The sequence below is a fragment of the Tenrec ecaudatus genome, chromosome 12 (genome assembly GCF_050624435.1).
Source record: "Tenrec ecaudatus isolate mTenEca1 chromosome 12, mTenEca1.hap1, whole genome shotgun sequence".
In the NCBI taxonomy this organism is placed as follows: Eukaryota; Metazoa; Chordata; class Mammalia; order Afrosoricida; family Tenrecidae; genus Tenrec; species Tenrec ecaudatus.
Window position 1 is genome coordinate 121,906,280 of NC_134541.1, and position 24,595 is coordinate 121,930,874.

The 24,595-nt window shown below is 41.4% G+C and overlaps 1 protein-coding gene, 1 non-coding gene and 1 pseudogene across 2 annotated transcripts in view; all 3 read left to right on the forward strand.

Moving 5' to 3' along the window:
* The window catches only part of HS3ST4 (heparan sulfate-glucosamine 3-sulfotransferase 4), a 493,682-nt gene that overhangs the window by 389,375 nt on the left and 79,712 nt on the right, over positions 1–24,595 (forward strand). The window lies entirely within an intron of this gene.
* LOC142423605 (small nucleolar RNA SNORA63) lies at positions 6,336–6,467 on the forward strand. Its single transcript, XR_012779218.1, has one exon. It is a non-coding gene; the product is annotated as a small nucleolar RNA SNORA63 (small nucleolar RNA).
* On the forward strand, positions 9,314–9,482 carry LOC142423492 (U2 spliceosomal RNA; annotated as a pseudogene).

The window sequence follows — 24,595 nt, forward strand, 5'->3', positions numbered from 1 at the left end:
GGCTTTGGGTCCCCACTCCACACTCCCCCTCATTTACAATGATATGACTTTTTGCTCTTTGATGCCTGATACCTGATCCTATCGACACCTTGTGCTCACACAGGCTAGTGTGCTTCTTCCATGTGGTCTTTGTTGCTTCTCAGCTAGATGGCCACTTCTTTATCTTCAAGCCTTTAAGCCCCTAGACGCTCTATCTTTTGATAACCGGGCACCATCAGCTTTCTTCACCACATTTGCTTATGCACACATTTGTCTTCAGTGATCGTGTTTGGGAGATGAATGTCATGGAATGCCGGTTTAATAGAACAAAGTGTTCTTGAATTGAGGGAGTACTTGAGTGGAGGCCCAATTACATCTGCTACCTTAATACTGAACCTATAAATATATGCACGTAGATTTATTTCCCCATCATCATATGTAAATGTATTTAGTTCTTTCCTCTATTTCCTTTTCTTTTGTCCAACTAGCATGCTCAACCTTCATTTGGGTTTCAGTAATACCTCTCAGTTACATTGTCCTTGATCAAGTCCTACCAGGCTCTTACATCTCCTCGCCATGTTTCTTTTCTGTTGCTTTTGCATGCCATTCAGCTTATCAAACTGTGAGCTCCATCCGATTGGGCATCATGTCTTATTTATTTCTGTTCCCTTCTTGAGAGCACACCAAACCAAAAACCAAACTCACTGCTACTGAGTCGATGCTGACTCATGGCAACCTTGTAGGACTGGGTAGAACTACCCCTGTGAGTGTCTGACACTGGAACTGGTTACCAGAGTGGAAAGCCCTGTGTGTCTCCTGCGGAGCTACGGGTGGTTTTGAACTGTTGACCTTAGAGTTAGCAGCCCAACTCATAACCACTATGCCATCATAGCACACAGCTGATTCTAATTGAAGGCATATTTAATTTGTGCTGTTAAAGTTATGGAAATTTCCTTCCATTATGATTGTTGTTATGATAATTACCATTGTCACCATCACCACCTTCAGTACCACTTATTCAGATGTACTGTCTTTGGTGATTGACATATACTGTTTCCAATCTTTATGCCACCTTAATCAACATGGTCATCATTCGTCTATCTGTTTTACAAGAAAAGCAAGTTCTTTTCAACCTGGTTCCAGAGTACATGCAATTTCTCTGCAGCAGGGACTGTCAAACCTGTTTGAATGTCATAATATCTTGAGCAACTATTTAAAAGATGCCCACACCTCCAAGTTCCCCTATGTCAATTGACTCAGAATCTCTGGGAATGAGCTTGGAGAAGTTGATTTTTTATAAAACTAACTGGGTATTTCTTATCGAAAATAATGGTTAAAAATGTTCATCCACCGTATGTCAGCAGATATTTTCTTCAAAGGGCTATTTGGTGAAGTGTTTTAGGCCTTGCAGGGTAGGGCTTATGGTCTTTGTCCAGCCACTCAGATTTGTTGCTGCCAGTCAACAACACCCACAGTCAAAATGCAGGGGTGTATCTGTGTTCCAATAACATTTTATCTAAAAAAATCAGTACCAGCCAAATTTGGCCCTGGGCTATATAATTTGCTGACTCTTGGCCTATATCATAAATATATGAGTATTCCAGTCAAATGATCACATCTCATCATATTCACTCATGAAATAATAATTTTCATTGTTTAGAAAGATTCCCTGTCTCATCTTAAGAGGTCCTGTTTCCAGGTCTAGGCTTCCTGGCCATGTCAGTAAGGAATGCAGGAAGTACGGTCAAGAAAATGGATGGTGCCCAGCTGCCAGAAAGAATAGCATCTGGGGTCTTCCAGGATTATTTTTCAAACAAGCAGCCATCTAAGTAAGGTGTCAACTAAGTCAACACAGGAGAAATATGCCAGTCTGTGTGATCCAACGATTGTAAATAACAATCCAAATCTAAAGAGAGAGCGGCATCAGCGCTTCAATTGTGCACACTTGGTTTGCAGAAGGCTATAGACGACAGTGCAAGCTCAAATTCGATTTGCAGGGTCCACACGTGGATTAGGCCTCAGGTGAGTCCCCTCTGATCCTAATTGAAGACGGGGCATGGCCCTGTTAGGAGACAGAGCATATTGTAAAGTTGAGCACGGCACATGGAGTTAGGTCAAAATGTATTACCAGCTGATCTCCCTTTTGACCCATTATCAAGCTGTTTCACTTGTTGTTGTTGCTGTTGTTGTTAATGGGGACGTTAAAGTGGATGAAGCTAGTGGGGAGTCCCCTTGGAACAGGACCCAGGGATGTCGCAGCCTTGCTAACTTGCAGAGAGCACTGGGAAGTAGACTATTGCAGATACGGTGAGATGCAAATCCTTTGACTTCCCTTAGGATGCATTTAAAATTGTCCTAATTTTTAATACTTTTAAAATTAAGTTTTTATCTCTTTTTCTTTGTTGTTATTGTTAGTTTCTGTTTGCCTGTGTTTTAATGTTTGCCCTCCCAGGTAAATCTATAGAGATGGTAACGGATGAGCGGTTTCTTGGGGACGTGGTAGGGAGGTTTAGGGACATAGGGGTAGCTTATACCTAGGGGCACCAGAATAAAGAAAGTGTTTTAAAAGTGCTGTGGCAATGGTTGCACAATTCTTTCTCATGTAGTTGAACTATTAAACTGCAGGACACATGGATTATATGCCAGTAAAACTGTCATATAATTAAAAATAATAAGAAAAAAATTAAGTAGACGGGAGACAAAAACAAACAAACATATAACAAAATCAATGGGGGTACTCTTGTTGTGGGTAGACTTTGTGGCCACTTTGGAAAGAGCACTGACCTACTAAAGCATGATGTTCCAGCAAGTATTAAAAGCATAGCTGGAGAAGCAGACTGGATTTTATCCAAACATTTCATAAGATCACAGGTGTGCTGCCTCCCAGCTCTGGAAACGGGGATGCCCGAATATCAAACCCCCCAGATCAAATCTTGGCAGAGAAGGAAGCTGTCTTTTCTCTTTAACCCGAGCATTAGTCAAAGGACCCGGTCCTTGTTTTTTCAAGTCAGGGAAGAGGAAAGTGACTATTTAACCACATATGTAATAAGGCTGGTATTTATGGGTGTGTATGTGTGTGTCTGTGTTTTAATAGTTCGGTGGTTATAAAATGGAGTCTCTATTCTCTCGCTGTCCACTTTCAAGTTATGTGGTGGGTGAATGCAATAAATTTTTCTTTGACCTCTTTAACATCCATTATTTCTCTGTTGTCCGCATCTAATAGTCTGAATCCTTTTAGTTGCTGATGGTTCGGTGATTACCCAGGCTCCGCTTTAGGATTATATCCAAACGCATCTGAACAGCTGAATGTACTTACTGCTTCCCCCCTGAAAGCTTTTTAGTGTGATCCAGCTGGGACAGTTTCACTGGGAGAACCATTAGTTTCAGCTTTGGAGGGGCGGGGGGGGGGGGGGAGGGGTGGTGGTGCTGGAAATAAATTTCCCCAAAGATGAAAATGAACTCTGTTCTATGTAAATCAGCAATATTACTTTTTCCTTCCCTCTCATTTTTACACCCCATTTTCGCAATTTTCCTTGGGAATGACTCTTCTCCGGGGAAATAGGAATGGTCTGAATTGCACAATTGAGTCAAATCAATATTTAGCGTCGTTTGGACTTAAAGCATTTCCCTGGGTTTTGGCAGTATCGTTTTATAGCATGAAACCTCCTTCTCCCAGGTAACCTATAATATTAATATTGAACATTATTCACAGCTTTCTAACACCCCATCCCACAATTTCACATAGCTCTCAGTAAAGCAAATAATGCTCAAGAGCTAAAGCAGGCTATTCTGCCTCGACCACACAGACACTTCTCCGAGAGCATGGTATTACCGTGTGCTCCTAATCTCTAGCTACATATCTGTTGTTCAGGTAGTGGCTTTCAACACTGTGCTGAGACACAGGAACCACACTGTGCAAACATGACGCGCACACAGGTTGGTGGGACAGCTGTGACAAGTGCATCATTTGGAAAAATGCCTTTGCACGGGCTCTTACAAATTCTAGAGGACACAAAGCTGGTTCCAAATGAAAACAGACAAACAAACAAAAAACTTAGGTAGAAGCACCTGAACGATCTCCTGCAGGAAGATTATCCAGATGATAATGCCTGGAATGTGTCTTAGTCGGAGTGGTTGGAAGCAGTGTTTAATACTAGGAGCAGGCTAACACGGGGAGTCCAATCCTCTTGGGTTTAGATCCCTGCCTCGCAGTGTGTGCTCTCCAGTGAATTGCTTTGTCTCTTGGCTTCTCTTTTACATCAGTGGTTCTCAACCTTCCTCATACCGCGATCCCTTAGACCAGGCATCCTCAAACTACAGCCCGCGGGCCACATGTGGCCCACCAAGGACATTTACCCGGCCCGCCGGGTGTTTTTGCCCCATTTGTTTTTTGACTTCAAAATAAGATATGTGCAGTGTGCATAGGAATTTGTTCATAGATTTTTTTTAACTATAGTCCAGCCCTCCAACAGGTCTGAGGGACAGTGAACTGGCCTGGCCCCCTGTTTAAAAAGTTTGAGGACCCCTCCTTTGAGAACTCCTGCTTTAGACAGTTCCTCATGTGGTGGTGATCCCCCAACCATAGCATTATTTTTGTTGCTACTGCATCACTGTCATTTTACTACAATTAGGAATGGGCGGCCCCCGTGAAAGAGTCATTCGATCCCCAAAGGGGTCATCATGACCCACAGGTTGAGAACCACTGTTTTACGTAGTTGCTCATGTGAGTTGCTTTGAGTCTGCTTCCACACGGGGCCACCTTAAATACAGCAGAAGGAAATGTTACCTGGCCCTCCGTGATCCTTACAGTCACCCGCATGTTCAAGCCTATTTGAGCTACTGTGCGAACGCACCTTGTTTAGCGTCTCCATCCTGCTCACTGGCCCTCTACTTCCTCAAACATGAGGTTCTCTAACCATCAACCCCCCAGGGAGTGTAGTGGTTACTTGGCACAGCTTCCTCCTCTGATGACTGTCACCATCCTGTGGTTGTTAAAATGAAAGACACAATCATTATCACATGAGGACACATCTCATCACACACAGCAACTTGTGCATTTCCTCGCCCACATTTCGGAGCAGAGTGGTGATGCACTGGGCTGCTAACTTCGTGATTACAGGTCCAAATCACCAGTTGCTCCCTGGGAGCAAAACTGGGCTTTCTACTGGTGTAAAGCATTACAGTCCCAGACATTCAGAGCAGCTGTTCAACCCCATCCTGCAGGCTCGCTGTGAGTCAGCATTGGCCTGATGGCAGTGGGTTTCTTGGTTTACTACATTTACTCAATGCCTAGTCAAAACCTAGGAGCCACACATGCATTGTTTCGTATTTCACCTCTCCGGTCCTGCGGGTATCTCAGCCCCAGAGGCAGCTGGCCACCAAGCCCTGCTGTTCAGCCCCTTAAATAGCTCACGAATTCTGTTCCCTCATCTTTCCTCATCCGACATGTTATTGCCTCAGTTATGGGTTGAATTGCGTCCCTTAAAAATGTTTTTGGATCCTAACTTGAATACCTGTTGGTATGAGAACAATTCCGTTTAGGGTACGTTTTAAACCCAACCATGTTTGAGATATAAAGAGGGCAGATTAGACACAGAAGAGTCAACAAAAATGGGGAAAGAGAGAAGCTACTTAGAGACCTCCATAGCATGGTGGGAAGAGTCTTAAAGAAACTGAATGAAGAATTTCCCCCCAAGAGCAAACAGGTTAAACTTCCCTTAGAGCCAGAACCCAGAATTCAGACTTATAGCTTCATGAACTGAGGAAATGAGTTTCCCTGTTTTAATGTAACCAATCTATGATCTTTCCATTACAGCAGTACTAAGAAACTAAGACAGACCCTTATTAGCTTTTAACTTTATTGCTGTGAAAACTTTCTAATATATTTCTGTCTTCAGCTTTCTGGTCCTGTTATCAATTATTTTACAAATTAGAAAATTGAGACCCAGAGAGATTTAATAAGTATTCCTGTGTCACACACTAAGTGGTGTAACTGGACTTCCAACCTAGGCAGCCGGGCTCTTTGATGTTGTTTAGGTGCCTTCAATCCATCTTGTTGAGGGACTTCCTCTTTTCTGCTGGCTTTCAACTTTTTCAAGCGTGATGTCCTTCTCAAGAGACTGAGCTCTCTTAGTAATATATACAAAGCACATGCAATCTAATTTCGCCATCCTTTCCCTTACAGAGCATGGTGGCTGTACTTCTTCGAAGATGGATTTGTTTATTCTGTTGTCAGCCAGTGGAATTTTCAGTACTCTTCACCAACACCCCAGTTCCAATGTATTGCTTATTCTTCAGTCTTCTTTCTTCAAGGTCCAACTTTCATATGCATATGAATAATTGAAACTATCATGGTAAAGCAGGATTTAGACTACAATATAGCTGTTAAGTGCTGGTTTGTCATTCCCCTTTCTCAAAGTAAAGTTGTTTCTTATCTATCCCTGTCTGCTAGCTTCTTGTAGCAGCCCAGTGACGCTTGGTCTCATCATATGGGGGTGAGGGGGTGGAGAAAATATCGTGAGTTAGGTCAGGCAAACCTTAATCCTTAAAGTAGTAGCATCCTTGCTTTTCAACACCTTAAAGAGGTCTCGTGTAGCAGATGTATCTAATAAAATGCATCGTTCCATCTTTTGACTGGTGCTTCCGTGAGCATTGATGGTGGAGCCAAGCAAGACGAAATTCTTGACAACTTCCAATTTCCTCCATATATCGTGATGCTACCTATTGGTCCAGTTGTGACGATTTGGGCTTTCTATACATTGAGCTATAATCCATACGGAAGGCTGCAGTCCTTGATCTTTTCAGCAAGTGCTTCAAGTCCTCCTCACTTTGAGCACATAAAGTTGTGTCATCTCCATACTGAATGTGGTTAAGAAGCCTTCCTCCAACCCTGATGCCACAGTCTTCTTCATATAAAACACCGAGCTTCAGCGATTACTTGCTCACCATGCAGACTGGATAAATACGGTGAAAGGATGCAACCCCGAAACACGCTTTTCCTGATTTTAAACCATGCAGTCTGTTCACACAACTGCCTCTTGATCCGTGTACACGTTCTACAGGAGCACAATGAAGTGTTCTGGAATTCTCCTTCTCAAGGCTAGCCAGACTTTGTTGTCGTCTACACAGTCGAATGCGTTTGCATGGTCAATGAAACACAGTAAGCATCTTTCTGGTATTCCCGGCTTTGAGCCAAGCTCCGTTGACATTAGCAATGACATTCTTCTTTCCACATCCCCTTCTGAATCTGGCCTGAACCTCGAGTCGGTCCCGGGCAATGTATGGTTGCACCCATTGTTCAATGATCTTTTTTGATATCTGCTCTTTACTACCTAAGAATATTGGTCTGGTGAGCTACGTGTATAAACAAGAATCTTTTGTATCTCACCTGAATTCTATTTGTATCTACCCAAATGTTGTGTCAAAGCTTCTGGGGTCGTTAGTTAACTCTGCTGGAATTCCAAGGTGCCGCCGTGTGCCCATCTCAGAAGAGAGGAGGGTAGTTAAGACAGTGGAGTCTATCGGGGGCGGGGGGCCATGATTACTGTATCCAATGCTGTCCAGAAAGCAGATATGGGTTAGGTATTAGAAGTAAATACCTGGATTAGGATGCCCAGACTCCAAATTAAAATCTCTTTGAATATGCCAGGGATGTAGGTTGGTGAGTGGGGAATTTCCAGGTTAGGGGGATGCAGGGCACTAGAAGCTGCTTGTTTGGGCAAAATCCCAAGTAGATGTGATGCTCTTGTACCATTGGGACAAATGATGCTCCAGTGAAGAGTCCACTTTATGGAAGCAGGAGCCCAGGGCTTCCCAATGCTGAATCGTCATCAGCATTAGACTGATAAGAAACAACACCTGGGTCCTTAAGGTCCTGGTCAGGATTAGTTGCTCTTAAGTCTTGGTTCTCCTTGTTTTCCTGTGAGCTGACAATAATCTCTTTAACCATTATTGTACAGAAGACACAATGCAGATGCATACTTTGTGTATCCGCCTGATGGAAGGCTTTGGGTGTGGTGGTGAGAACACATCAAAGTGAGCCTGACATCTGATGCTCCTGCCATTTGTTGTTTGCCCAGCGTCTACTTTGGCATTTCTCAACTGTGTCGCAGCGATGTCAGTAGCTGTTATTAGAGCTGATGAGAAGCAAAAGTGGAGTTGCAAAGTACCGGAAACAAAAATACCTCTACCCTTTCTGAATTTAAAAACACAGCATAAGACATCACAGCATTCATAATGAATCTTATCATTAATTTCTCTGTAGGAACAGATTCTTTGTTAAAGTTCAGTTTAACCCCTTCTTATTCTACCTTATCTAACTGGGTAACAGATATTGCCAGCACACCCAGTCATAGTGCAGATAATTGTCCCCCGGGAATTCAGTTTGGGAAACACTGAGCTACTTAAACACAGCAATTGAATGGGTAGAACATAGGACGAGGAGGATAATTAACAGGCGCACTAGTGCAGACTCTCTCCCCTGGTAAATGTTACCCGATTGCCAGGATTCTCCCACACTAGCCTGGGTGCTGTGTTAATGCAGGCTTCAGGTCTCACCACTCTTTGGTTGCAGATTGTGTGAGGGGTGGGGTGGGGGATGCGGGAGAGGGGGGGAGGGTAAGCGGCGCATGCGCGTGGCACTGTTTCTTCTTTGGGGAGAGTTTTATTTACGAATGTCTCAACCTCTCAACATTTTAATGGCTCCCTGGCAGTGAAGTGATTATAGGCCACAGCTAATAACCGAAAGGTTAGTGGTTCCAACCTTCTAGCTTTTCTAAGGGAAGACATGTGACAATCTACTTCCATAAAGATTACATGGAAGCCACGTGAGGCAGCTCTCTATTCTATACAATAGGGTTGCTATGAGTTAGAATTGACTCAATACAATGACAGTTTTGGTTTCTCCACAATTTAATATTTTTGCTCTTTCTTCACATTTTCACAGCATCCCAATTTTCCTTTCACTTTAATGATGATATCTTGTGCACTTAAGACTACTTTTTCCTTTACCACAGCTAATACGTAATTGTCTGATTTTATTTTTGATTTTCATAATCGCTAGCTCATCATAAATAACTTTCTTTTCTTTTTAATATGTTCTATTATTTTAGCTCATTTTGCATATCTCCGGGTCTATATTTTTAATCTTTCTTGAGCCCCCAAAACACGATTTTAAATACTTACTCTAGTGTCCTATATTAAATATGCTCCCTGGGCCTGTTCCACCTGAACTTCCTGAGTATCATATTCATTCAATGGGAAGTTCGTAAAAAGGAATCCAGGGCAAGTCCTGGCTATCCTTACCCTACTTCAGTGCATAAAACAAGAAGTTGTCATCGCGTCTTGGCCTTTTGCCTAAGATCAAGTATAGTATCTGCTCTTATCAGTTTAATATCTGATACATCCTCTATCTGAGGACAATATATTAAATGGACTTTTTGGGGAAAAATAAGAAGTTTTCTTACTTAGGCATGTTGTTTGCTCAAACTTGGATTGCTCACTATGGATTCATCTCTCTTTCCCACATGATACTCCTGATTGCTGTTAGAACCCTTTAGGCCAGTGATATTCACAATTCTGAACCCAATTCTAACATCTTTGAAGGCTTTTAGCTAGTGTGGTTCTTTAAGGCCCAGCAGTTAATTTCACTCCTCTGTTTCATTCAGATCTCTTGAAAATGTTGCAGTAAGTTGTCACTTTGAGGACTCAGGTGTCCTGGACCCAAACCACGGTATCTTTAATCACCTCATATGCCTGTGAAACTTGGGTAATGCATAAGAACGGCTAATGAAGAATTATGTTGTTGGCTAAGAATATTGGAAGCACGTAGGATGCCAGAACAAACAAATCTGTCTTAGAAGAAGTACAGACAGAATGTTCCTTAGAAGTGAGGATAATGAATCTTTATCTTATGTACCTTAGACATGCTATCAGAGGAGAACATTCCTTAGAAAAGGACATCAGGCTTGGTAATATAGAGGACCATCAAAAAGAGAATGAGCCTCAACAAGATGGATTGACACAGTACTAAATAATGGGCTCCAACATAACATTTGTGAAGATGGTGCAGGACCGGACAATGCTTTGTTCTGTTGTATACAGGGTCACATTAAGTTGGAACTGGCTCAATAACATCTAACAATAACAGCAGCATTTCATCCAGAAAAAAAATGTGTTTGTTTGTGTCACTGGATGACACAGTTAAGCTCTTGGCTAGACCCAAAAGGTGTTTGGTTTAAATCTATTCCTGAGGTGCTTTGGAAGAAAGGCTAGCCAGTCTACTTCTGAGAGGTAAGCTTTGAAGAACAGTTCTACTTGGAAACACATGGAGTCACTGTGAGTCAGAATCACCTCACTGGCTTAGACACATTTGTTTCACACTGCTCAATGGAGCCCCAATCACTATTTTAAATCCCGTCACATCCATTTAATTCAAAATGTATTTGCTCAACATCATGCAGCTAGGAAGGATCGCTTATCATTGAGACCTAAGCCAACTGCTTCTGTAGTCTGTGCTCTTAACCCCTATGACATGCTTCCTTTTGGTTCCTTGCCCTCCCCCACCCCCCCCAAAAAAGGGACAAAAAGTACGAGAAGTTTCCGGTATCTTGATTTTTCCCATCTCTGTCATTTCCTATGTATGAGAAAACTGGTCATAACTGCATTTCACACCGGACATTATCCTTCTGAATGAACGTAGAAAGTGATACACTAGTTAGAAAAGTGGAGGGAGAGGGTAGCTCTGGCCCATGTTACAAGAGGCCTTATACCATGGTGGGCTAGGGAGGGAATGCCTGGTCTTCTTTTCTGCCTCCTGGATCCAGTCCCTCTTTGATTAGTAAAAATTCCTCAGGGTGTGAGAGACTTGGATCAATATTTCTTGTTCCCAGGGTTGCAGTAACTTTGCATGTATTAGTGTAGATATAAGTGTTTTCATGAATATTTTAGTGAGGATTTGGTGGAAAGTGAATCCGCTTTTTGTGTGTGTTTTGGGTGTTTTTGGTTTTTTTTTTTGCCAGCTTGTATCTTGCCTTGGAAGTTACCATTATCTAGCTTAATCCCTAAAATAACTTTGTAGGATGCTGTTATTAACCCTGCTTTCCAGGTGAGAAAAGACAGGCTCGGAGTACTTCAGAAGTCACCAACGGCTCACTCGGCTACCAAAGGACAAGCCTGGATTTGGTCGCTAAAGCTCTTGTTTGCGAAGCCCCTGTCTCCGGTCCAGTCATTTTCTTTCCTTCCACTTTGCCCAGTCTTATCAAAGAGCTCCTATTTTATGAACAAGGGCCAATGTTTGCGCTCATGTAATTCATGAAAAGAGGAAACAGAAAATGGTAGCGCTATGGATTGACTTGTGTCCCATCACAATATGTGTGGAGCCTGGATTGTAGTTGCTAAACACTCAGCTGCTAACCAACATGTCAGCGGTTCAAACCCAGCAGCTACTTTGTGGAGAAAGAGAGAACAATGTGCTTCTGTAAAGGTTTACATCCTTGTAAACCCTATTGTGACCTTCTACCCTACTCTGAAAGGTCACCGTGGGTTGAGATTGACAGGATGGCAGTGGCATGTGTTTTGCTGGTTGAGGTTTTTATACCCATGAATAAGATCCTGTTTGGAGTGGGGCTTTAAAAAAAAGAAAGTGCTAATGAAGTCATGCCAGTGTAGGATGAATCCTGAATGGAACTGCTTTTGCATTTTAAAAATATGACTTAAGGACCTTGGGAAATAATGGTATTAAACTAGAATTTGACCATTGTTATTTTTATCTTAATTTTCAAGGTTGTTTTTTATGTATGGCAAGTTATCCTGGACTTGCATTTGAAATAATGATAGAAAAAATTCATTTTTTACAAACCTAACTGTAGCTACTTTGTGTTTTTTTGTTTGTTGGTTGGTTGATTTTTAAGTGAATTTATTTAAAGAAAGTGTTGTGGTTGCTATTGTTTGGTACCATCAAGTCATTGTGATCTTATGTGCAATACAATGTAACACTGTGGGGGGTCTTATGCCATCCTCACCATTGTTTTTAGATTTGAGCCCATTGTTGCAGCCATTATGTCAATTGTAATTACATAATCTCCTGTCAACTTGACAGTATTATTAGTGAATGGGGTGGAGTTTAGCCTGTCAATCAGGTTGCTGCTTAATGATCTAATCTGGAGGCGCAATAGAGATACATAGCTCCATGGTGGCCAGACCCACTCTCTCTCTGCCTTCCCTTTCCTGCCATTGAGACACTCAGATAACTGGAGGAGACATGTGGAGACCTGTGTCAGTGTTGAGATACTTCCTCTGCCACTGGATCCACAAGACTTTCTACCCACTGGTCTGTGCTCTTCCTGCATTTGGCATCATTTCATGTGCTGCATGAGTCTGAAGAGGAATCTATGGACTAATATCAGACTTATGGACTTGATCTGGACTGGGCTGGGATATTTTCTTAATATACAATTACTCTGTAATATAAAGCTCTCTCTTATACACAAAAGTACCTCTGCATTTGTTTCATTAGTGAACCTGGACTGACACAGTCAATCCATCGGGTTGAGTCTTCCTCTTTTTCACCGTTCTTTTACCAAACAGGATGCTGTTCTACAGGAAATGGTCTCTCCTGACAACATCTCCAAATTTCATGAGACAAAGTCTCACCCACTAGCCTCTAAAGAGCATTCTGGCTGTTTTTTCCAAGACAGATGGGTTTGTTCATTTGATAGTTATTTTATGAACCGTCAAAAGAAAGTAGTAGAAAATAAACTAAGTTTTGTAAGCGATGGGAAAAATTGTGATGATGAAATTTGTAAGCCTGAATGATAGGGAATATTAGAGAACTCTGGAGAGACAAGGAAGGGGGAAAATGGCGTAACTATAGAAAAAGTTAAATATGTAGTTTTGAGCAAGCACGTGTGGGCATTCACATATGAGCCTGCACATCTATGTATACATGTCTCTATCTTTGTGAATGTATGTGAGTATGTGTACGCGTGGGTTTGTGTTCTCATTTCCATCACCTGTGATGAGGAAGATTGAATAATCCATTATTCTTCTATATAAACAGAATGGAGCATATTCATACACTCTGAAATACAAAACAGTATGGGTACAGCTTGTTTTTAGAAAGAAATAACAGTAAACAGTCTTGAGACAGCGTGGCTGAGAAAACAAGATGTTTTAGTTCATGAAGTTGCATTCAGGGTAAAATAGTTTAAAAAATATCTCATTGCTATGACACTTGGAAGCTTGAAAAGATAAGGCTACTACCAGGAATACCTAATTGCATAATTGACAGTATTGACAGAAATGTGTAAAACTCTCCCAGAAGATAGAGTAGTCAGTTTCATTAAGTAGTTAACCTGAGGTTTTCCTCTATCCCAACTCCCACCCCAATGGGAGAGAGTCTCCAAATGTGTTCAGATGAATCAGTCTGACTTAGATAGTTCCCATTCAGTTCTTCTCCCTGCAGGTCTGTTCATTTGTTAGATCCATTGTTAAAATTCAGGGAAGGCAATACATCAGTCAAAATTCCAATTTAGAGAACCATATCACATGCCCGTCTCCTTAAAACTCCCAATTCCCGCAAGAGGACTCTGGCTGCATGGTCCTGAGACACAGCTCCGAATCCTTCTGGAAGAGTTCTTAACATTCTGGTCTGAATTGCCAAGTTATACAACTTTGCCTTCCTGGGAGTAGCCATCTTTTCAAGATTCCAAGGCTCATAACAGGAAGGAGTTTCCAAAGGTCATAACAGGAAGCCCCCTCCCAATATATTGCTCAGAATGTAAGGACTGCAGTATCTTATACAGTGCCTGAGACGGGGTATGTGCTCAGTTTCCCTGTACACCACCTGCAGAAACGGACCTTTCTCTGAGTCATATGCAGGTTTCCTAAGCTTCTTCACAGAGAGAACACAGCTGCCGTCCCACTAGCTTCTCCAACAGTGCATTCCATGAGGCCCACATTACAGTGCAACTGAACCAACTGCTATGTTTACCATAGAGTATTCCTTTGAATCATCACAACAAACCCTGCCAATATTTGTCAATATTTTTGTGTTTATTTACCCAGGAGGAAACTCAGGCTTAGAGAAGTTAAGTTACACATCCAGGAGGACATGGGTCAAAAGTAGGAAAGATGGTAGTCAAATTCAGGTCTGTCTGAAGATGAAATTATATTTGATCTGGGATTCCATGCAACCACAAGGTCAAAGTCACTCTCCTCTTCCTCCTTCCTTCCATCGGCATGTCAAGTCTCTGTTTCATGAGCTTGCGCTGTAATTGGAGGAGACAGATGAAGAATAAACAAAGGCGATGTCAGGCAAATAAGCATGCAGAATAGATTCCGGGAAGGGTTAATGCAATAGGGAATAAACATCCCTTACTCATTGCCATTGAGTTGACTTCGATTCATGGTAACTGCACGTGTGTCAGAGTAGAACGGTCCTGCTTACGGTTTCAAGGACTACATTTTCAGAAGTACATTTATGGGCCTTTCCTTGGACTTGCTTCTGGGTGGATTCAAGCCTCCAATGTTTTATGTGGCAACCAAACTCCTAAACAATTACACCACCCAGAGATTCTGGGAAGTGACAACCCATAGAAGGCTCATCTGCAGAGGTGACACTTGTTCTGAAAGCTGAATAGAGTAAGAGAGGAAGCTAGTTTAAATCTGCACTGTGATAGCTGAAGGGGGAGGCAACAGCAAATGTGGGTCCAGTAACGTGGGAAATATCTGTGTAGCTAAGTGAGGAAAAACAATGGGGAGGCTGAAAAAAGATGCATTGTACAGCAGGTCACTTAATTGCCTTATAGACCAACGCAGAGGAAGCTTGCACGTGTTGGGTAGGATCACTTGGAGATCCTGCTGCCTGCATCTCTACCTGGGTTTGCTGTGACCTGTGCAAACAGGCTTCTGCTTTCCAATGGTTACAAAAGCTTTATTTGGTCCACATAATGGTATTGTGTGTGTGTGTGTGTGTGTGTGTGTGCGCGCGCTCACTTAGTTTTAGTTAGTTAGTTTTTAAGCCATCATTTAAAGGCCAAGAAACTTTGTGGGTTTTTTGTGGTTGTTGTTGATTTAAAAACAAACAAACAAATATAAATTTGAGTCTTCTGAAAATCTCAAACAATCTGGAGAGCTGAGTCTGTATTTCTTCATGGGGACAGATTTTTAAAAAAAGAGTCAAAGCCCACTGCCATCGAGTCAATTTTGACATGTGACCACCCTATTGGACAGGGTAGAACTGTCCCGTGAATTTTGGAGACTGTCACTCTTTATTGGAGGACAAAGCCCCATCTTTCTTCTAAGAAGTGGCTGGTGGTTTTGAACCGCTGACCTTCTGTTGTCAGCAGCCCTGCACAGACCATTTCAAATAGGACACATGCTTTGCCATAGTGCTCACCACTCCCAAGATTTTGGGTTCTGGGGCCAGAATGAAACTCTATGATCTTTGCTCTTCCTCCTGCTATGTTTTCATTGCAGGTCTGCATCTCTGCTGACTGTTTCTAGTTTAGGATAAGAACGTCTGATTTACTGAAATATGTGTTGTCTAGCTTTACTGTTTTAATCTTAACTAGCATATGTTTATAGTTAATTTCGCTGGTTCCATGAAGTTTGAGGGAGGAGAAATGGACCACAAGACAGGACATCTAACTTGAAGGTCTAGGCTGGTCCTTCACTATACAATCTTAAAAATTACTTTGATTCCACCTGGGCCTCAGTTTACCTATAAGTAAAGAAAAAGGATGATCTCTAGGAAGCTTCCTAACTCTGCTGCTATGTCTAAAGGTCTCTCCTGGCAACAAATACACGCTTCTCAAAAATCTAAACTCCCCCATAAATTGCTGACTATGTTTTGCTCCTTTATGGTGGTCTGTGTGAGAATGCAGAAGTCAGTCTCTCGTTTACTAAGATAGATGACGTACATCATGTTCAAACTTACAGCAGAATTGAGAACAACTGATTAATGTTAGTACTTGTGTTAGGCCGGGTTGACTAGAGAAAAAAATCCAGTGACACTCAAATATGTGTAAGAAAGAGCTTTATAGAAAGAAGTCATTATAGATCAGGAAAACACCTCAGCCAAGTCCAACGCAAGTCCAAACGTCCGGTACTAGTCCACACGTCCCTCTTCAGACTGATGCAAAATGCAGAACTGTAACCAGCTGGTTGGTGCAAAGTTGTGTGGGTCCAAGAGTGTTGAATGCATCCAGGGCCCTGGCAACGACCAGGCTTAGGCAGCAGGAAGGTGGAAACAAAAAGGGAAGAGGAGGTTCCCAGGATCTTCCTTATGAGAAGGCCATTCTCCCAAGGAGTCATCATCGGGCCGTGACCAGACTGACCAACTAATCTCTACCCCTTCACTTTGATATGTCTTCAAGTTGACATGGAATTATGTAACTACCTCAGTACTTGTGAATATTTTTCACCATGACCTTCTAAAGTCATGAAAATATTATATTTTTAAAATGTGGAAGGTAAATAAGCTTCCACTAGTAGATTTTATGATGCTATAAATTGTATTCTGAAAGGGCACATGCAACATTCTTTTTCAAGAAGTGAAAAATTAAAACTGTAGAAAAATTAAAACTGTAGAAAATTAAAACTTGTAGAAGTTGCTTCAAGATTTGGATTTATCCTGTATGTAAGTGTGTATGATCTTGGTCTATTAATTTAACATTCTGAGCTAATTTACTTGCTTGGAGATTCCCAAATGAATCTAACATGTCTTATATATGCATTTATTGCCACAAATATAGTATTTTTACTTTAGTTATTTGTTTACATATTTATTATTTGGTTATTATAATGTACTATGCGTATACTCAAGAAAATTTCATACTCAGTATACAAAGGTACACTGAAAATTGAAACTAGGTGTCCAGTTCATACATATGCAGGTTTATTCTTTAAACTGTATTTAAACATGTCTCTGAAATGAATACATGGTTGCGAACAGATCCTCTCAGTAGCAACAGTTGTACTGTGAAGATTCTTGTCGTAGTCTAATTAAAGTGCCTGCGAAATCAAAATGAACCGCTCAAAGGAGTGGCTGATGGAGGGATCTGGTAGGCCAGTTAAATGTGGGGCCATGAGGTCATCTCACAAGTTTATGGTGACAGTTGTTTGAGAGTCTAAGGAAATACTCTTGATATTTTTTGAAGGACACAGGATGGTTGTAGGGGATTCTTATAAAGAAGTTTGAAAAAACTGCACAGTTGAGAAAAATAGCAAGATATGTACACCAAGGAATTTATTTCTATCATTACAATGTGCCTGCTTTTTCTTGTTAGGTAGCAACGCCTGCCCTATGAGAATTCCCTTGGCTATCATGACCCCATTCACCAAATAGCCCTGCTCTTGCCCTTCTGACTTCTTCTTGTTCTCCAAGCTCAAAGAGCTTTTCAAAGGACCACCAGTCATGTTCCTTGATTATGCCAGAGTGGCCATTTGGATCTATAAATTGAAGAAAGTAGAATTGTTGAGGAAGGATTAGAAAGATGGGAATATCACCGTCAGAAGTGGATAGGCCTAGATATCAATAGGTTCGCATGTTGATACGTCTGTTTAATGTAGATCTCTATGACATCATAGAATTACTCTCTACTTGTCCTCACATCTCATTGCCCATGAGTCAATTCCAACCAACCACGACCGGATGTGTTAGAGAATTGCTCCTTTGCCTATATTTTTTGTTTTTGTTTCTGTATTTTTTGTCCCCTCCCCCTCTTATCTTTATGGAAGCAGAACTCGTGTCCTTTCTTCTACAGTGTTGCTGGGTGGGTTCAAATGGCAAACCTTTCACTGAGTCATCCAAACCAAACTTCTTCCACCACCCAAGAATCTTCACATTCAGTATAGGCTAGGCTACCAAGACAGCATTTCAGTGCAAAATACATTTTTTTCTCACTGAAGAACATAGCTATCATGTATCAGCAGGGATTCGCTATTTAGCATAGCTGTTCAAGGATCTAGGTTGACTTAAGTAACCTTCTACCACAGGCTTGTACTGCAACAAAGGCAACGCAACAAAGCAATGCTGAAAACTCACGAACTCGTTCATGCCATCCATGACTTACTTTCACATATCATTGGTCAAAGCAAGTCATGTGGTATGCCTGAGTTTGCTGAAGACAGGCAATCCTACCATGTGCCCAGGGAAAGAAAGTACATATTTGTGAAAGATCCAAACTTTAGTTCCAGCAAGGCGGTTTCTTTCCATGAACCCCCAGATTCACCACACCACCCCCAAAATGAGTCCTAGTAGCACAGTGGCTAAAGTGCTTGACTATTAGCCAACAGCTTGGTGGTTTAATCCCACTGGGCACTCCCTGGGAGAAGCCTGTGATGGTCTACTGCCTTAAAGATTTATGATCTATGAGAACCTATCGAGCTGTGCTCTGCCCTAGAGAGTTAAGGCGCTCCCAACAGGTTTGATTGGTATTGGTTTTCACCACAAAATCTCACTTCCTATTGCTCCATAGCTGGTCCCTAAGGCACAAGAAGTACAGGGAGAAGGCTCCTTCGAAGAGAGGATGGTGAGACTGTGTAGACATACTGTAGACATCTTATCAAGAGAGAGCGGTCTGTGGCAAAGGCCATTATACTTGGTGAAAGAGAAGGGCAGCACCAAAGGGGGGAAGACCCTCAAGCAGACAGGTTAGTTCAGTGGTTGCACAATGGGTTCAAGCATAGCAATGATTTAGAGGGCACAAGTCCAAGCAGGGTTTGCTTCCGGTTGACACGGGTTTTCTATGAATCAGGAACAACTCTGTGGCATCTCACAACAACAACAAAATCACACGCATGTTCAAACCCTGAGGGCCTGAGAGCAAAGAGACGCGATTGCTCTATTTTTTTCCTATAAGATGAAATTCAGTGTTACGCTCATCAGGTCACCTGGAGTTGACATTTAAGGAGAAACCCTGCTGAGAGGCATGGGGTTGTGAGAGGGAAAGTGAAGTGGCAGAACTGGTCAGGTAGAAATTCAAGTTGGATTGGCCCACCAAAATGTCAGTCCCGGCATTAGGATGATTTGTGATTTTGGTTACATTTTTAGTGATAAAGACCAAAGAAGGTTATAGTTATCAAATATTTTGCCCTGATTCTAAGAGTTACTCGGGAAATGGTCATGATAATTAGGGAGCTCGGGGGCTAGTAGGGAAAGCCAGAGACCTCAGGTACAGCTGCTACTGGAAAATCAGATGAAGCTTAGATCTAGAACTTGGAACTAAACTAAATGTGCAACTAAAGCCACTTAGAGACAGTAATATTCACAATTTTGAGGAAAATTTTCTTACATTACAAATCACCACACTGCCACATAAAAAAGCCTCACATCCTCTGAACTTTGCCATTGTCTCTTTAATGGATCTTTTCTACTCTGTGGACCATCAACTAAAGGCACATGTGGAACTTCTGCTTCTCTCTATCCTCTTAGAAGCTCTGGGATGAACATTATAATATGTTATAAATCACAATGACTGAATCTGCATTGACCAGAGAGAAGTGACATGCTTACCCTCTAAATGATTTAATTCACATGGATAGTGAAACTTCCCCGTTTGGGCCAAGGGCTCTAAATTATCTCACTTGTCTACCTGCATATTTCAGGCTTGTTGGGCATTTGAAAGAAGTTCACTCAGAGCATAAATATAATGCTGTAGCAGACACGCTGGATTTGACATCTTATTGCATCTTCAACTTGGGAGGTGAGAAGCATGAGAAGGGCATAGGCAGAGCGGAAGAAATATGTATCTGTGTATGCATTGATCATTTATATGTTTTATATACATGTATACTATCACATATGTAAATTATATATACATATGTAAATATTAACTTAAAGGAGGATGTTAAAGTCTTGTCTAACACAAATTCACTTTCCCTTCCTCATTGACTCAGTTTACCTATAGGCACAAACACTTCTTTCCCAACAATCCTCATCAATTACTATCAAAGGGCAAGGAAAGATGGCAGCTGCTTATCTGAACGATTAGCCAGTGATTCAGGGTTGAAATTTTCATGTCTATTAATTAGGAATTTTTATCCACAAAGAATGACTCTCTTCACCAAAATGAAATTGAAAGCAAGAACTGGGAGCTACTGTGGATCAGCTGTGTTAGTTATCTCTGAGTTGGCCCTCAGCTCACGAAGGCATCATGCACAATGGGATCTGATTGTTGAAGTCCATAGAGTTTTCAATGGCTTAGGTTTTTGGAAGTAGATTAATATCTTCTTCCTGGTGGATTTTAACCTATAAGTTCCTATAACCTGAAACCTATTCAACATCAGAGCAATACAGAAGCCTTCAGAAGCAGATATGTGTTGACTGTGCATTATGCAGTAGTTACATAAGCTGATGTCAATTTGGGACTTGAGAGGATTAAGAGTGAAAGGGTGGAGTCTAGTTTGTCAATCAGGTCATTGTCAATGAGGTCTCTGTGTGGGCATGGCCTTCTCCCGAGCATTCAGGGAACTCCTGTATTTTCCTCCATGGAGAACAGGGGAAAGTTCTCTGACTTTACACACTCCCTTAGAGACTCTTGACTGACAAGGCTGACTCCCTGTGAGATGTCCTGGAGAAGCCACATGGATCTACCTTGATGCAGCCCTGGGTACTGGAAAAGCCACATGGAGACCGCTCAGATGCTTACAATGCCACTGGATCCAAAGGCCTTCTACCCAATGGCCTGTGATCATCCAGAATTTAGCATTATTGCATGTCTTTTGTGAGTCTGAAGAGGACTTTGTAGATTGGTATTGGACATATGCATTAATATCAGACTTATGCGCTTGGACTGGACTGGGATGGGATGCTTTCTTAATGTACAATTACCCTTTATAAAAAACCCTCTCTTATACACAGAGATCGGAAGGTGTCCTGATCTGAGGTCTGGTGGTCTGGTAGTGTGCCCATGGGTGCCATGAGTCACACTGAGAGGAGAGGCACAGAGATATTGTGAGAGATGTCTCTGTAGAGTAAAGTAAGGTGTTCCCTCAGGGTTCTCTAGGATGAGCTGGCTATTTCTGGTTGCCCTTTATCCATCACTCCATGCCTTGTCCTCTTACTCACTAGATAATGCTTCTGATATTGCACTATACCCAATCATCTAAAATATGATAAAGATTATTATTTCCCCCACCGGTAATGATCCATAACACCACAAAAGAAACAGAAACCCACCATGTGGCTGAGCACTTTGAAACCCAAGTATCAATTGATTGATTTTTCTTGATTTTTGTGGTAACAAAGACCTGCTTACACTTAACATTCTGCATCATGTCCATATCCTAGTGCTTTCAGGCTTAATATATGTGTCATTATTAGTATTTAAAACATGATTTCTTTATAATTAGCAGTAGGTATATTTTACTCAGTGGCTTACATTATATTGTCAAAACCTTGTCAAGCTGATATCATCCCCATTTGACTTCTGGGAAAATCAAGGCTCAGGGAGATTAAGTGATGTATCCAGGGTTTTATAGGTTGAACAATTCGAATCTGCATCTGTCTGTTTGAAGAGAAGAAACACAGAGGCTTGGAAGCAAGAGATACTTCCACCTCTCTGTGGCACACATTAGAAAAGTTAGAGAGAGACACTTTGCTACAGGTTCAGGGAGATGGCCAGATTCCTGTGTAGTACTGCCCTATATAATATCACTTTGATATAATTTACGGCTTCCATATAAAGGAGATATTAAGTAGGTCTTGATGAATTAGCTGAAGAAGACGTCCAAGTTCTCAGTGTGTTTATTCAATTCGCACCAGCAGTTAACATCCAGAGAAGTAACAGTTTCTAAATCAAGTGACAGTGCATTGGGCAAATTTTCCACAAAAGCCTTCTTTCATATTTTACAAAGCAAATATGTCATTTTGATGATTCAGGTGTGCCCCATTTAATCCATGGTCTTTTAAATCATTTCATATGCGAACAATCCACCTCATTGAAGGCCCTCTTCTCATTTGCTGCTTCTCCAAGTTATCAAGCATGATGGCCTTCTCCAGTGGCTGCAACAATAGCCGCAAGCATAGGGACCATTGAGAGGATGGCCCAGGACTGGGCAGTGTTTCTTTCTGTTGTGCACAGGGCCACTGTGGTGGGAACCAACTTCAGCGATCGGGCCTAACAGCACAACAACAACACGTGCTTGCACTGGAAAAGGCAGTCAGAGGAAGAATTGATGCATTCAAACTGTGGTGTTGGCGAAGAATGTGAACATTGAATACACCAGAAAAATAAGCAAAATAATCTTAAAAGAAATACAACCAGAATGCTCCTTGGAAGTGAGGATGGCGAGACTACAACTCACCTGCTTTGAGCACCTGATAGAAAAGGATGCAATTTTGGTAAAAGGGAGGCTCAGCAGAATTGAAGGAAACCATCACTGAGATGGATTGCTACAATAACCTCCTAAATGAGCATCAACACCAAACAATACCAACAATCACGAAGGTGTGCAACACCGAGAAAGATGTTGTTCGACAGAAGTACGTTAGGTCACACTGAGTCAGAACATGACTCTGACAACTAACCACAACAGGGATGTGTAGGGTAAAATGGAAAGCAAGAAGCCACTTAATTATTAGATAAAATCAATCGTACATGCCCATCTTAAGAGATTTGCTTTTTCTTGACCCTGCATTTCAAAAATTTGCCAAATTTCATGTCAGGGAAAAGTCGGCCTTTCAAGAGACACTAACTTTCTCAGCGTAAGTTCAATCAGAAGCAAAAATATTACCATGTTATTTGCATGATCTGTTTATTTGAAAAAGTGAATTTTTTGCAACAGAAATGAACAAATATAGAATATTTTGACCTTTTCCATTTCCCCTACCTGCCTTTCTCTTTCTTTTTCCCTATTAGCTCAACCTTCCCTTCCCTTTTTTTCCCACAAATTCACCAAACAGCAGCTAAACACCTGGATTGCTCCCAATAGGAATCTAACCCTCTACACAACATTCACTGCCATTGAGCCAATTCTAACACTTATGAGCGTCACAAGCAGTAGTTGCAATACTGAGATCCTGGAGAGGTTGATTTCAGAAAGACATGATGCACTCGCAGAGGTGCAGTTGAAGTAAAATGCCATATTCCTCTTACCTAATGGGCGAGACTAAATTCCAAATTATTCTTACTTTTCACTGTGGAATGAGAATCTGTATAATCTAAGTAGACATCATGTGCTTCCATACAATACAGTTTCCATACAATGTCCATACCCTTCTTCCAATTAAATTGCTGCATCTGCATACCTCCTAGAAAGTACTTCCACACCTATTTAATCCAAGCCTGAACCTGGGAGTTCTCTACTGCTTCCCCTTCCTGTGACTTCGTGCTTCAACAGAGTGGAATGGACACTGTTCAAGTCACAGAGATCTACAGTAATTAATTTGATGACCCTACACATGATTTTTCAACTCTTCGAAAAAGTTCTTTGAATGCTAGTTTACTATAAAATAGTGAATGATATACTCTTTTCTCAGGGTGTAAGTGATGATTAAATTCAGTCAAGTAACCGTGCTGATGGACACTAATCAGTGGTCAGGAAGTTTCAGTTACTTTCACCTCTAAGAGATGCATCTAGAACACACATAGCCTGTTCTTTGCTTTCAGTGATTAAAATGGTACACACCAGCGATGTACATACTTTGTAGATAGTGATTTCCCTAAGCCTCTAACATACGGACCCAATGGGAGCTTTCCTCCTATGAACTCACATCATTGAGCATTTTCTAGGGTGCGTACTCTCCTAGTCATGCAACACTGATTAACCCAACCGGAAGGCAGATTCCATGGCAACCAACATCATAGCATGGGGAAAGCAGTATCATATTAATTGAACATAACATGACATCAATTGCAGACCACACAATTTTTATATCTGACTAAACAACGTAACATGACATCAATTGTAAAACACCCAACTTTTCTGTCTGACGAAAATGTGACATCAATTTTATGGGGCATCCTAACTGTAGAAATAATAAAAAGCTAAATGTGTATTTTAGGATTAAAGACATTTTACCTTCTTTTTAAAATATGAACATATCCTAGAGGTCAGTGTCTTACTCCTTCAAGTAACTAGTCAGTGCTTGCGAGAAAAATGGAAGCCAATCTGTCTTCAAAAGCTGTACTTTTAATCACTTAACTACACTGCCTGCATACGCTGATGAACATTGAAGGCAATTTCATCTCCAGGCTCAATTATATTCTTTCTGGGACTCAAGTGGTCACTTGACTGTTCAATTTTGAAGAGAGCAAATGGAACTGAAGAACAAGCATAAAATGGGGGAAAAACACACTGTTAAGAATGGTATTGAGCACATAAGGCTACCTTTGACTTCTTTTTTTTTCCTTTGACTTTTTTGTGTGGTAGTTTTTTGTTTTTTTATCTCCAGGAGCCTCTTTGGTATTTACGTCCCTTGTTTGATATTTGCATATTCAACTTTGATGTGTCCATTTCCTCAGCAGTGGGTCTTTGTAACCTCTCCCTTCTAGAAATGGAATGCATTTCCCTGGTGCATTGCTTTATAAAGTATCATGCAGTGGTAGGTTTGGATGAGCCCGGAAGCCTCAAGACATCTTTTAATATTTGCTTCTTTCTTTTGGAACCCTGC